Genomic DNA, 12,747 nt, shown 5'->3' with positions numbered 1-12,747 from the left:
CTCCGTAAAAAAGGGGAGAATGGAGGATTGCACTTGAGGGTCCACACTTAGGCAATCATGAAGCATAGCTCCAATCTCGAAGGTGGAGGACAGATGAACAGCGCTAGGCAATGACATTCATGGGGCTCCGAAAAAAGGGGAGAATGGAGGATTGCACTTGAGGGTCCACACTTAGGCAATCATGAAGCATAGCTCCAAACTCGAAGGTGGAGGACACATGAACAACGCTAGGCAATGACATTCATGGTGCTCCGAAAAAGGGGGAGAATGGAGAATTTCCTTGAGGGTCCCCACTTAGGCAATCATGAAACATAGCTCCAAACTCGAAGGTGGAGGACAAATGAACAGCGCTGGGAAATAACATTCATGGGGCTCCGAAAAAGGGGGAGAATGGAGGATTGCCTTGAGGGTCCGCACTTAGGCAATCATGAATCATAGCTCCAAACTCGAAGGTGGACGACGCATGAACAGCGCTAGGCAATAACATTCATGGGGCTCCGAAAAAGGGGGAGAATGGAGGATTGCCTTGAGGGTCCGCACTTAGGCAATCATGAAACATAGCACCAAACTCGAAGGTGGAGGACGCATGAACAGCGCTACGCAATAACATTCATGGGGCTCCGAAAAAGGGGAAGAATGGAGAATTGGCTTGAGGGTCCGCACTTAGGCAATCATGAAACATAGCTCCAAACTCGAAGGTGGAGCACACATGAACAGCGCTGGGCAATAACATTCATGGGGCTCCGAAAAAGTGTGAGAATGGAGGATTGCCTTGAGGGTCCGCACTTAGGCAATCATGAAACATAGCTCCAAACTCGAAGGTGGAGGACACATGAACAGCGCTAGGCAATAACATTCATGGGGCTCCGAAAAAGTGTGAGAATGGAGGATTGCCTTGAGGGTCCACAATTAGGCAATCATGAAACATAGCTCCAAACTCGAAGGTGGAGGACACATGAACAGCGCTAGGCAATAACATTCATGGGGCCCCGAAAAAAAGGGAGAATGGAGGAATGCACTTGAGGGTCCACACTTAGGCAATCATGAAGCATATCTCCAAACTCGAAGGTGGAGGACAGATGAACAGCGCTAGGCAATGACATTCATGGGGCTCTGAAAAAAGAGGAGAATGGAGGATTGCACTTGAGGGTCCACACTTAGGAAATCATGAAGCATAGATCCAAACTCGAAGGTGGAGGACACATGAACAACGCTAGGCAATGACATTCATGGTGCTCCGAAAAAGGGGGAGAATGGAGAATTTCCTTGAGGGTCCCCACTTAGGCAATCATGAAACATAGCTCCAAACTCGAAGGTGGAGGACAAATGAACAGCGCTAGGAAATAACATTCATTGGGCTCCGAAAAAGGGGGAGAATGGAGGATTGCCTTGAGGGTCCGCACTTAGGCAATCATGAAACATAGCACCAAACTCGAAGGTGGAGGACACAGGAACACCGCTAGGCAATAACATTCATGGGGCTCCGAAAAAGGGGGAGAATGGAGAATTGCCTTGAGGGTCCGCACTTAGGCAATCATGAAACATAGCTCCAAACTCGAAGGTGGAGCACACATCAACAGCGCTGGGCAATAACATTCATGGGGCTCCGAAAAAGTGTGAGAATACAGGATTGCCTTGAGGGTCCGCACTTAGGCAATCATGAAACATAGCTCCAAACTCGAAGGTGGAGGACACATGAACAGCGCTAGGCAATAACATTCATGGGGCTCCGAAAAAGTGTGAAAATGGAGGATTGCCTTGAGGGTCCACACTTAGGCAATCATGAAACATAGCTCCAAACTCGAAGGTGGAGGACACATGAACAGCGCTAGGCAATAACATTCATGGGGCTCCGTAAAAAAGGGGAGAATGGAGGATTGCACTTGAGGGTCCACACTTAGGCAATCATGAAGCATAGCTCCAATCTCGAAGGTGGAGGACAGATGAACAGCGCTAGGCAATGACATTCATGGGGCTCCGAAAAAAGGGGAGAATGGAGGATTGCACTTGAGGGTCCACACTTAGGCAATCATGAAGCATAGCTCCAAACTCGAAGGTGGAGGACACATGAACAACGCTAGGCAATGACATTCATGGTGCTCCGAAAAAGGGGGAGAATGGAGAATTTCCTTGAGGGTCCCCACTTAGGCAATCATGAAACATAGCTCCAAACTCGAAGGTGGAGGACAAATGAACAGCGCTAGGAAATAACATTCATGGGGCTCCGAAAAAGGGGGAGAATGGAGGATTGCCTTGAGGGTCCGCACTTAGGCAATCATGAATCATAGCTCCAAAGTCGAAGGTGGACGACGCATGAACAACGCTAGGCAATAACATTCATGGGGCTCCGAAAAAGGGGGAGAATGGAGGATTGCCTTGAGGGTCCGCACTTAGGCAATCATGAAACATAGCACCAAACTCGAAGGTGGAGGACGCATGAACAGCGCTACGCAATAACATTCATGGGGCTCCGAAAAAGGGGAAGAATGGAGAATTGGCTTGAGGGTCCGCACTTAGGCAATCATGAAACATAGCTCCAAACTCGAAGGTGGAGCACACATGAACAGCGCTGGGCAATAACATTCATGGGGCTCCAAAAAAGTGTGAGAATGGAGGATTGCCTTGAGGGTCCGCACTTAGGCAATCATGAAACATAGCTCCAAACTCGAAGGTGGAGGACACATGAACAGCGCTAGGCAATAACATTCATGGGGCTCCGAAAAAGTGTGAGAATGGAGGATTGCCTTGAGGGTCCACAATTAGGCAATCATGAAACATAGCTCCAAACTCGAAGGTGGAGGACACATGAACAGCGCTAGGCAATAACATTCATGGGGCTCCGAAAAAGGAGGAGAATGGAGGATTGCCTTGAGGGTCCGCACTTAGGCAATCATGAAACATAGCTCCAAACTCGAAGGTGGAGCACACATGAACAGCGCTGGGCAATAACATTCATGGGGCTCCGTAAAAAAGGGGAGAATGGAGGATTGCACTTGAGGGTCCAAACTTAGGCAATCATGAAGCATAGCTCCAATCTCGAAGGTGGAGGACAGATGAACAGCGCTAGGCAATGACATTCATGGGGCTCCGAAAAAAGGGGAGAATGGAGGATTGCACTTGAGGGTCCACACTTAGGCAATCATGAAGCATAGCTCCAAACTCGAAGGTGGAGGACACATGAACAACGCTAGGCAATGACATTCATGGTGCTCCGAAAAAGGGGGAGAATGGAGAATTTCCTTGAGGGTCCCCACTTAGGCAATCATGAAACATAGCTCCAAACTCGAAGGTGGAGGACACATGAACAGCGCTAGGCAATAACATTCATGGGGCTCCGAAAAAGGAGGAGAATGGAGGATTGCCTTGAGGGTCCGCACTTAGGCAATCATGAAACATAGCTCCAAACTCGAAGCTGGAGGACACATGAACAGCGCTAGGCAATGACATTCATGGGGCTCCGAAAAAAGGGGCGAATGGAGCATTGCACTTGAGGGTCCACACTTACGAAATCATGCAGCATAGCTCCAAACTCGAAGGTGGAGGACACATGAACAGCGCTAGGCAATGACATTCATGGGGATCCGAAAAAAGGGGAGAATGAAGGATTGCACTTGATGGTCCACACTTAGGCAATCATGAAACATAGCTCCAAACTCGAAGGTCGAGGACGCATGAAAAAACTAGGCAATAACATTCATGGGGCTCCGAAAAAGGGGGAGAATGGAGAATTGCCTTGAGGGTCCGCACTTAGGCAATCATGAAACATAGCTCCAAACTCGAAGGTGGAGGAGACATGAACAGCGCTAGGCAATAACATTCATGGGGCTCCGAAAAAGTGTGAGAATGGAGGATTGCCTTGAGGGTCCACACTTAGGCAATCATGAAACATAGCTCCAAACTCGAAGGTGGAGGACACATGAACAGCGCTAGGCAATAACATTCATGGGGCTCCGAAAAAGGGGGAGAATGGAGGATTGCCTTGAGGGTCCGCACTTAGGCAATCATGAAACATAGCACCAAACTCGAAGGTGGAGGACGCATGAACAAGGCTACGCAATAACATTCATGGGGCTCCGAAAATGGGGGAGAATGGAGGATTGCCTTGAGGGTCCGCACTTAGGCAATCATGAAACATAGCTCCAAACTCGAAGCTGGAGGACACATGAACAGCGCTAGGCAATGACATTCATGGGGCTCCGAAAAAGGAGGAGAATGGAGGATTGCCTTGAGGGTCCGCACTTAGGCAATCATGAAACATAGCTCCAAACTCGAAGCTGGAGGACACATGAACAGCGCTAGGCAATGACATTCATGGGGCTCCGAAAAAAGGGGCGAATGGAGCATTGCACTTGAGGGTCCACACTTACGAAATCATGCAGCATAGCTCCAAACTCGAAGGTGGAGGACACATGAACAGCGCTAGGCAATGACATTCATGGGGATCCGAAAAAAGGGGAGAATGAAGGATTGCACTTGATGGTCCACACTTAGGCAATCATGAAACATAGCTCCAAACTCGAAGGTCGAGGACGCATGAAAAAACTAGGCAATAACATTCATGGGGCTCCGAAAAAGGGGGAGAATGGAGAATTGCCTTGAGGGTCCGCACTTAGGCAATCATGAAACATAGCTCCAAACTCGAAGGTGGAGGAGACATGAACAGCGCTAGGCAATAACATTCATGGGGCTCCGAAAAAGTGTGAGAATGGAGGATTGCCTTGAGGGTCCACACTTAGGCAATCATGAAACATAGCTCCAAACTCGAAGGTGGAGGACACATGAACAGCGCTAGGCAATAACATTCATGGGGCTCCGAAAAAGGGGGAGAATGGAGGATTGCCTTGAGGGTCCGCACTTAGGCAATCATGAAACATAGCACCAAACTCGAAGGTGGAGGACGCATGAACAAGGCTACGCAATAACATTCATGGGGCTCCGAAAATGGGGGAGAATGGAGGATTGCCTTGAGGGTCCGCACTTAGGCAATCATGAAACATAGCTCCAAACTCGAAGCTGGAGGACACATGAACAGCGCTAGGCAATGACATTCATGGGGCTCCGAAAAAAGGGGGAGAATGGAGAATTGCCTTGAGGGTCCACACTTAGGCAATCATGAAACATAGCTCCAAACTAGAAGGTGGAGGACACATGAACAGCGCTAGGCAATAACATTCATGGGTCTCCGAAAAAGGGGGAGAATGGAGGATTGCCTTGAGGGTCCGCACTTAGGCAATCATGAAACATAGCTCCAAACTCGAAGCTGGAGGACACATGAACAGCGCTAGGCAATGACATTCATGGGGCTCCGAAAAAAGGGGCGAATGGAGGATTGCACTTGAGGGTCCACACTTAGGAAATCATGCAGCATAGCTCCAAACTCGAAGGTGGAGGACACATGAACAGCGCTAGGCAATGACATTCATGGGGCTCTGAAAAAAGGGGCGAATGGAGGATTGCACTTGAGGGTCCACACTTAGGAAATCATGCAGCATAGCTCCAAACTCGAAGGTGGAGGACACATGAACAGCGCTAGGCAATGACATTCATGGGGCTCCGAAAAAAGGGGCGAATGGAGGATTGCACTTGAGGGTCCACACTTAGGAAATCATGCAGCATAGCTCCAAACTCGAAGGTGGAGGACACATGAACAGCGCTAGGCAATGACATTCATGGGGATCCGAAAAAAGGGGAGAATGAAGGATTGCACTTGATGGTCCACACATAGGCAATCATGAAACATAGCTCCAAACTCGAAGGTCGAGGACGCATGAACAACACTAGGCAATAACATTCATGGGGCTCCGAAAAAGGGGGAGAATGGAGAATTGCCTTGAGGGTCCGCACTTAGGCAATCATGAAACATAGCTCCAAACTCGAAGGTGGAGGACACATGAACAGCGCTAGGCAATAACATTCATGGGGCTCCGAAAAAGTGTGAGAATGGAGGATTGCCTTGAGGGTCCACAATTAGGCAATCATGAAACATAGCTCCAAACTCGAAGGTGGAGGACACATGAACAGCGCTAGGCAATAACATTCATGGGTCTCCGAAAAAGGGGGAGAATGGAGGATTGCCTTGAGGGTCCGCACTTAGGCAATCATGAAACATAGCTCCAAACTCGAAGCTGGAGGACACATGAACAGCGCTAGGCAATGACATTCATGGGGCTCCGAAAAAAGGGGCGAATGGAGGATTGCACTTGAGGGTCCACACTTAGGAAATCATGCAGCATAGCTCCAAACTCGAAGGTGGAGGACACATGAAAAGCGCTAGGCAATGACATTCATGGGGATCCGAAAAAAGGGGAGAATGAAGGATTGCACTTGATGGTCCACACTTAGGCAATCATGAAACATAGCTCCAAACTCGAAGGTTGAGGACGCATGAACAACACTAGGCAATAACATCATGGGGCTCCGAAAAAGGGGGAGAATGGATAATTGCCTTGAGGGTCCGCCCTTAGGCAATCATGAAACATAGCTCCAAACTCGAAGGTGGAGGACACATGAACAGCGCTAGGCAATAACATTCATGGGGCTCCGAAAAAGTGTGAGAATGGAGGATTGCCTTGAGGGTCCACACTTAGGCAATCATGAAACATAGCTCCAAACTCGAAGGTGGAGGACACATGAACAGCGCTAGGCAATAACATTCATGGGGCTCCGAAAAAGGGGGAGAATGGAGGATTGCCTTGAGGGTCCACACTTAGGCAATCATGAAACATAGCTCCAAACTCGAAGGTGGTGGACACATGAACAGCGCTAGGCAATAACATTCATGGGGCTCCGAAAAAGTGTGAGAATGGAGGATTGCCTTGAGGGTCCACAATTAGGCAATCATGAAACATAGCTCCAAACTCGAAGGTGGAGGACACATGAACAGCGCTAGGCAATAACATTCATGGGGCTCCGAAAAAGGGGGAGAATGGAGGATTGCCTTGAGGGTCCGCACTTAGGCAATCATGAAACATAGCACCAAACTCGAAGGTGGAGGACGCATGAACAGTGATACGCAATAACATTCATGGGGCTCCGAAAATGGGGGAGAATGGAGGATTGCCTTGAGGGTCCGCACTTAGGCAATCATGAAACATAGCACCAAACTCGAAGGTGGAGGACGCATGAACAGCGCTACGCAATAACATTCATGGGGCTCCGAAAAAGGGGGAGAATGGAGAATTGCCTTGAGGGTCCACACTTAGGCAATCATGAAACATAGCTCCAAACTCGAAGGTCGAGGACGCATGAACAACACTTGGCAATAACATTCATGGGGCTTCGAAAAAGGGGGAGAATGGAGAATTGCCTTGAGGGTCCGCACTTAGGCAATCATGAAACATAGCTCCAAACTCGAAGGTGGAGGACACATGAACAGCGCTAGGCAATAACATTCATGGGGCTCCGAAAAAGTGTGAGAATGGAGGATTGCCTTGAGGGTCCACACTTAGGCAATCATGAAACATAGCTCCAAACTCGAAGGTGGAGGACACATGAACAGCGCTAGGCAATAACATTCATGGGGCTCCGAAAAAGGGGGAGAATGGAGGATTGCCTTGAGGGTCCACACTTAGGCAATCATGAAACATAGCTCCAAACTCGAAGGTGGTGGACACATGAACAGCGCTAGGCAATAACATTCATGGGGCTCCGAAAAAGTGTGAGAATGGAGGATTGCCTTGAGGGTCCACAATTAGGCAATCATGAAACATAGCTCCAAACTCGAAGGTGGAGGACACATGAACAGCGCTAGGCAATAACATTCATGGGGCTCCGAAAAAGGGGGAGAATGGAGGATTGCCTTGAGGGTCCGCACTTAGGCAATCATGAAACATAGCACCAAACTCGAAGGTGGGGGACGCATGAACAGTGCTACGCAATAACATTCATGGGGCTCCGAAAATGGGGGAGAATGGAGGATTGCCTTGAGGGTCCGCTCTTAGGCAATCATGAAACATAGCACCAAACTCGAAGGTGGAGGACGCATGAACAGCGCTACGCAATAACATTCATGGCGCTCCGAAAAAGGGGGAGAATGGAGAATTGCCTTGAGGGTCGACACTTAGGCAATCATGAAACATAGATCCAAACTCGAAGGTGGAGCACACATGAACAGCGCTGGGCAATAACATTCATGGGGCTCCGAAAAAGTGTGAGAATGGAGGATTGCCTTGAGGGTCCACACTTAGGCAATCATGAAACATAGCTCCAAACTCGAAGGTGGAGGACACATGAACAGCGCTAGGCAATAACATTCATGGGGCTCCGAAAAAGGGGGAGAATAGAGGATTTCCTTGAGGGTCCACACTTAGGCAATCATGAAACATAGCTCCAAACTCGAAGGTGGAGGACACATGAACAGCGCTAGGCAATAACATTCATGGGGCTCCGAAAAAGTGTGAGAATGGAGGATTGCCTTGAGGGTCCACCCTTAGGCAATCATGAAACATAGCTCCAAACTCGAAGGTGGAGGACACATGAACAGCGCTAGGCAATAACATTCATGGGGCTCCGAAAAAGGGGGAGAATGGAGGATTGCCTTGAGGGTCCACACTTAGGCAATCATGAAACATAGCTCCAAACTCGAAGGTGGTGGACACATGAACAGCGCTAGGCAATAACATTCATGGGGCTCCGAAAAAGTGTGAGAATGGAGGATTGCCTTGAGGGTCCACAATTAGGCAATCATGAAACATAGCTCCAAACTCGAAGGTGGAGGACACATGAACAGCGCTAGGCAATAACATTCATGGGGCTCCGAAAAAGGGGGAGAATGGAGAATTGCCTTGAGGGTCCACACTTAGGCAATCATGAAACATAGCTCCAAACTCGAAGGTGGTGGACACATGAACAGCGCTAGGCAATAACATTCATGGGGCTCCGAAAAAGTGTGAGAATGGAGGATTGCCTTTGGGTCCACAATTAGGCAATCATGAAACATAGCTCCAAACTCGAAGGTGGAGGACACATGAACAGCGCTAGGCAATAACATTCATGGGGCTCCGAAAAAGGGGGAGAATGGAGGATTGCCTTGAGGTTCCGCACTTAGGCAATCATGAAACATAGCACCAAACTCGAAGGTGGAGGACGCATGAACAGTGCTACGCAATAACATTCATGGGGCTCCGAAAATGGGGGAGAATGGAGGATTGCCTTGAGGGTCCGCACTTAGGCAATCATGAAACATAGCACCAAACTCGAAGGTGGAGGATGCATGAACAGCGCTACGCAATAACATTCATGGGGCTCCGAAAAAGGGGGAGAATGGAGAATTGCCTTGAGGGTCCACACTTAGGCAATCATGAAACATAGCTCCAAACTCGAAGGTGGAGCACACATGAACAGCGCTGGGCAATAACATTCATGGGGCTCCGAAAAAGTGTGAGAATGGAGGATTGCCTTGAGGGTCCGCACTTAGGCAATCATGAAACATAGCTCCAAACTCGAAGGTGGAGGACACATGAACAGCGCTAGGCAATAACATTCATGGGGCTCCGAAAAAGTGTGAGAATGGAGGATTGCCTTGAGGGTCCACAATTAGGCAATCATGAAACATAGCTCCAAACTCGAAGGTGGAGGACACATGAACAGCGCTAGGCAATAACATTCATGGGGCTCCGAAAAAGGGGGAGAATGGAGGATTGCCTTGAGGGTCCGCACTTAGGCAATCATGAAACATAGCTCCAAACTCGAAGCTGGAGGACACATGAACAGCGCTAGGCAATGACATTCATGGGGCTCCGAAAAAAGGGGCGAATGGAGGATTGCACTTGAGGGTCCACACTTAGGAAATCATGCAGCATAGCTCCAAACTCGAAGGTGGAGGACACATGAACAGCGCTAGGCAATGACATTCATGGGGATCCGAAAAAAGGGGAGAATGAAGGATTGCACTTGATGGTCCACACTTAGGCAATCATGAAACATAGCTCCAAACTCGAAGGTCGAGGACGCATGAACAACACTAGGCAATAACACTCATGGGGCTCCGAAAAAGGGGGAGAATGGAGAATTGCCTTGAGGGTCCGCACTTAGGCAATCATGAAACATAGCTCCAAACTCGAAGGTGGAGGACACATCAACAGCGCTAGGCAATAACATTCATGGGGCTCTGAAAAAGTGTGAGAATGGAGGATTGCCTTGAGGGTCCACACTTAGGCAATCATGAAACATAGCTCCAAACTCGAAGGTGGAGGACACATGAACAGCGCTAGGCAATAACATTCATGGGGCTCCGAAAAAGGGGGAGAATAGAGGATTGCCTTGAGGGTCCACACTTAGGCAATCATGAAACATAGCTCCAAACTCGAAGGTGGTGGACACATGAACAGCGCTAGGCAATAACATTCATGGGGCTCCGAAAAAGTGTGAGAATGGAGGATTGCCTTGAGGGTCCACAATTAGGCAATCATGAAGCATAGCTCCAAACTCGAAGGTGGAGGACACATGAACAGCGCTAGGCAATAACATTCATGGGGCTCCGAAAAAGGGGGAGAATGGAGGATTGCCTTGAGCGTCCGCACTTAGGCAATCATGAAACATAGCTCCAAACTCGATGGTGGAGGACACATGAACAGCGCTAGGCAATGACATTCATGGGGCTCCGAAAAAAGGGGCGAATGGAGGATTGCACTTGAGGGTCCACACTTACGAAATCATGCAGCATAGCTCTAAACTCGAAGGTGGAGGACACATGAACAGCGCTAGGCAATGACATTCATGGGGATTCGAAAAAAGGGGAGAATGGAGGATTGCACTTGATGGTCCGCACTTAGGCAATCATGAAACATAGCTCCAAACTCGAAGGTGGAGGACGCATGAACAGCGCTACGCAATAACATTCATGGGGCTCCGAAAAAGGGGGAGAATGGAGAATTGCCTTGAGGGTCCGCACTTAGGCAATCATGAAACATAGCACCAAACTCGAAGGTGGAGCACACATGAACAGCGCTGGGCAATAACATTCATGGGGCTCCGAAAAAGTGTGAGAATGGAGGATTGCCTTGAGGGTCCACAATTAGGCAATCATGAAACATAGCTCCAAACTCGAAGGTGGAGGACACATGAACAGCGCTAGGCAATAACATTCATGGGGCTCCGAAAAAGGGGGAGAATGGAGGATTGCCTTGAGCGTCCGCACTTAGGCAATCATGAAACATAGCTCCAAACTCGAAGGTGGAGGACACATGAACAGCGCTAGGCAATGACATTCATGGGGATTCGAAAAAAGGGGAGAATGGAGGATTGCACTTGATGGTCCGCACTTAGGCAATCATGAAACATAGCTCCAAACTCGAAGGTGGAGGACGCATGAACAGCGCTACGCAATAACATTCATGGGGCTCCGAAAAAGGGGGAGAATGGAGAATTGCCTTGAGGGTCCGCACTTAGGCAATCATGAAACATAGCACCAAACTCGAAGGTGGAGCACACATGAACAGCGCTGGGCAATAACATTCATGGGGCTCCGAAAAAGTGTGAGAATGGAGAATTGCCTTGAGGGTCCGCACTTAGGCAATCATGAAACATAGCACCAAACTCGAAGGTGGAGCACACATGAACAGCGCTGGGCAATAACATTCATGGGGCTCCGAAAAAGTGTGAGAATGGAGGATTGCCTTGAGGGTCCACAATTAGGCAATCATGAAACATAGCTCCAAACTCGAAGGTGGAGGACACATGAACAGCGCTAGGCAATAACATTCATGGGGCTCCGAAAAAGGGGGAGAATGGAGGATTGCCTTGAGTGTCCGCACTTAGGCAATCATGAAACATAGCTCCAAACTCGAAGGTGGAGGACACATGAACAGCGCTAGGCAATGACATTCATGGGGCTCCGAAAAAAGGGGCGAATGGAGGATTGCACTTGAGGGTCCACACTTAGGAAATCATGCAGCATAGCTCCAAACTCGAAGGTGGAGGACACATGAACAGCGCTAGGCAATGACATTCATGGGGATCCGAAAAAAGGGGAGAATGGAGGATTGCACTTGATGGTCCGCACTTAGGCAATCATGAAACATAGCTCCAAACTCGAAGGTGGAGGACGCATGAACAGCGCTACGCAATAACATTCATGGGGCTCCGAAAAAGGGGGAGAATGGAGAATTGCCTTGAGGGTCCGCACTTAGGCAATCATGAAACATAGCACCAAACTCGAAGGTGGAGCACACATGAACAGCGCTGGGCAATAACATTCATGGGGCTCCGAAAAAGTGTGAGAATGGAGGATTGCCTTGAGGGTCCACACTTAGGCAATCATGAATCATAGCTCCAAACTCGAAGGTGGAGGCAAATGAACAGCGCTAGGCAATAACATTCATGGGGCTCCGAAAAAGGGGGAGAATGGAGGATTGCCTTGAGGGTCCACACTTAGGCAATCATGAATCATAGCTCCAAACTCGAAGGTGGTGGACACATGAACAGCGCTAGGCAATGACATTCATGGGGATCCGAAAAAAGGGGCGAATGGAGGATTGCACTTGATGGTCCGCACTTAGGCAATCATGAAACATAGCTCCAAACTCGAAGGTGGAGGACGCATGAACAGCGCTACGCAATAACATTCATGGGGCTCCGAAAAAGGGGGAGAATGGAGAATTGCCTTGAGGGTCCGCACTTAGGCAATCATGAAACATAGCACCAAACTCGAAGGTGGAGCACACATGAACAGCGCTGGGCAATAACATTCATGGGGCTCCGAAAAAGTGTGAGAATGGAGGATTGCCTTGAGGGTCCACACTTAGGCAA

Source organism: Glycine soja, chromosome 19 (genome assembly GCF_004193775.1).
Source record: "Glycine soja cultivar W05 chromosome 19, ASM419377v2, whole genome shotgun sequence".
Classification (NCBI taxonomy): Eukaryota; Viridiplantae; Streptophyta; class Magnoliopsida; order Fabales; family Fabaceae; genus Glycine; species Glycine soja.
This window is presented reverse-complemented; position numbering follows the sequence as displayed.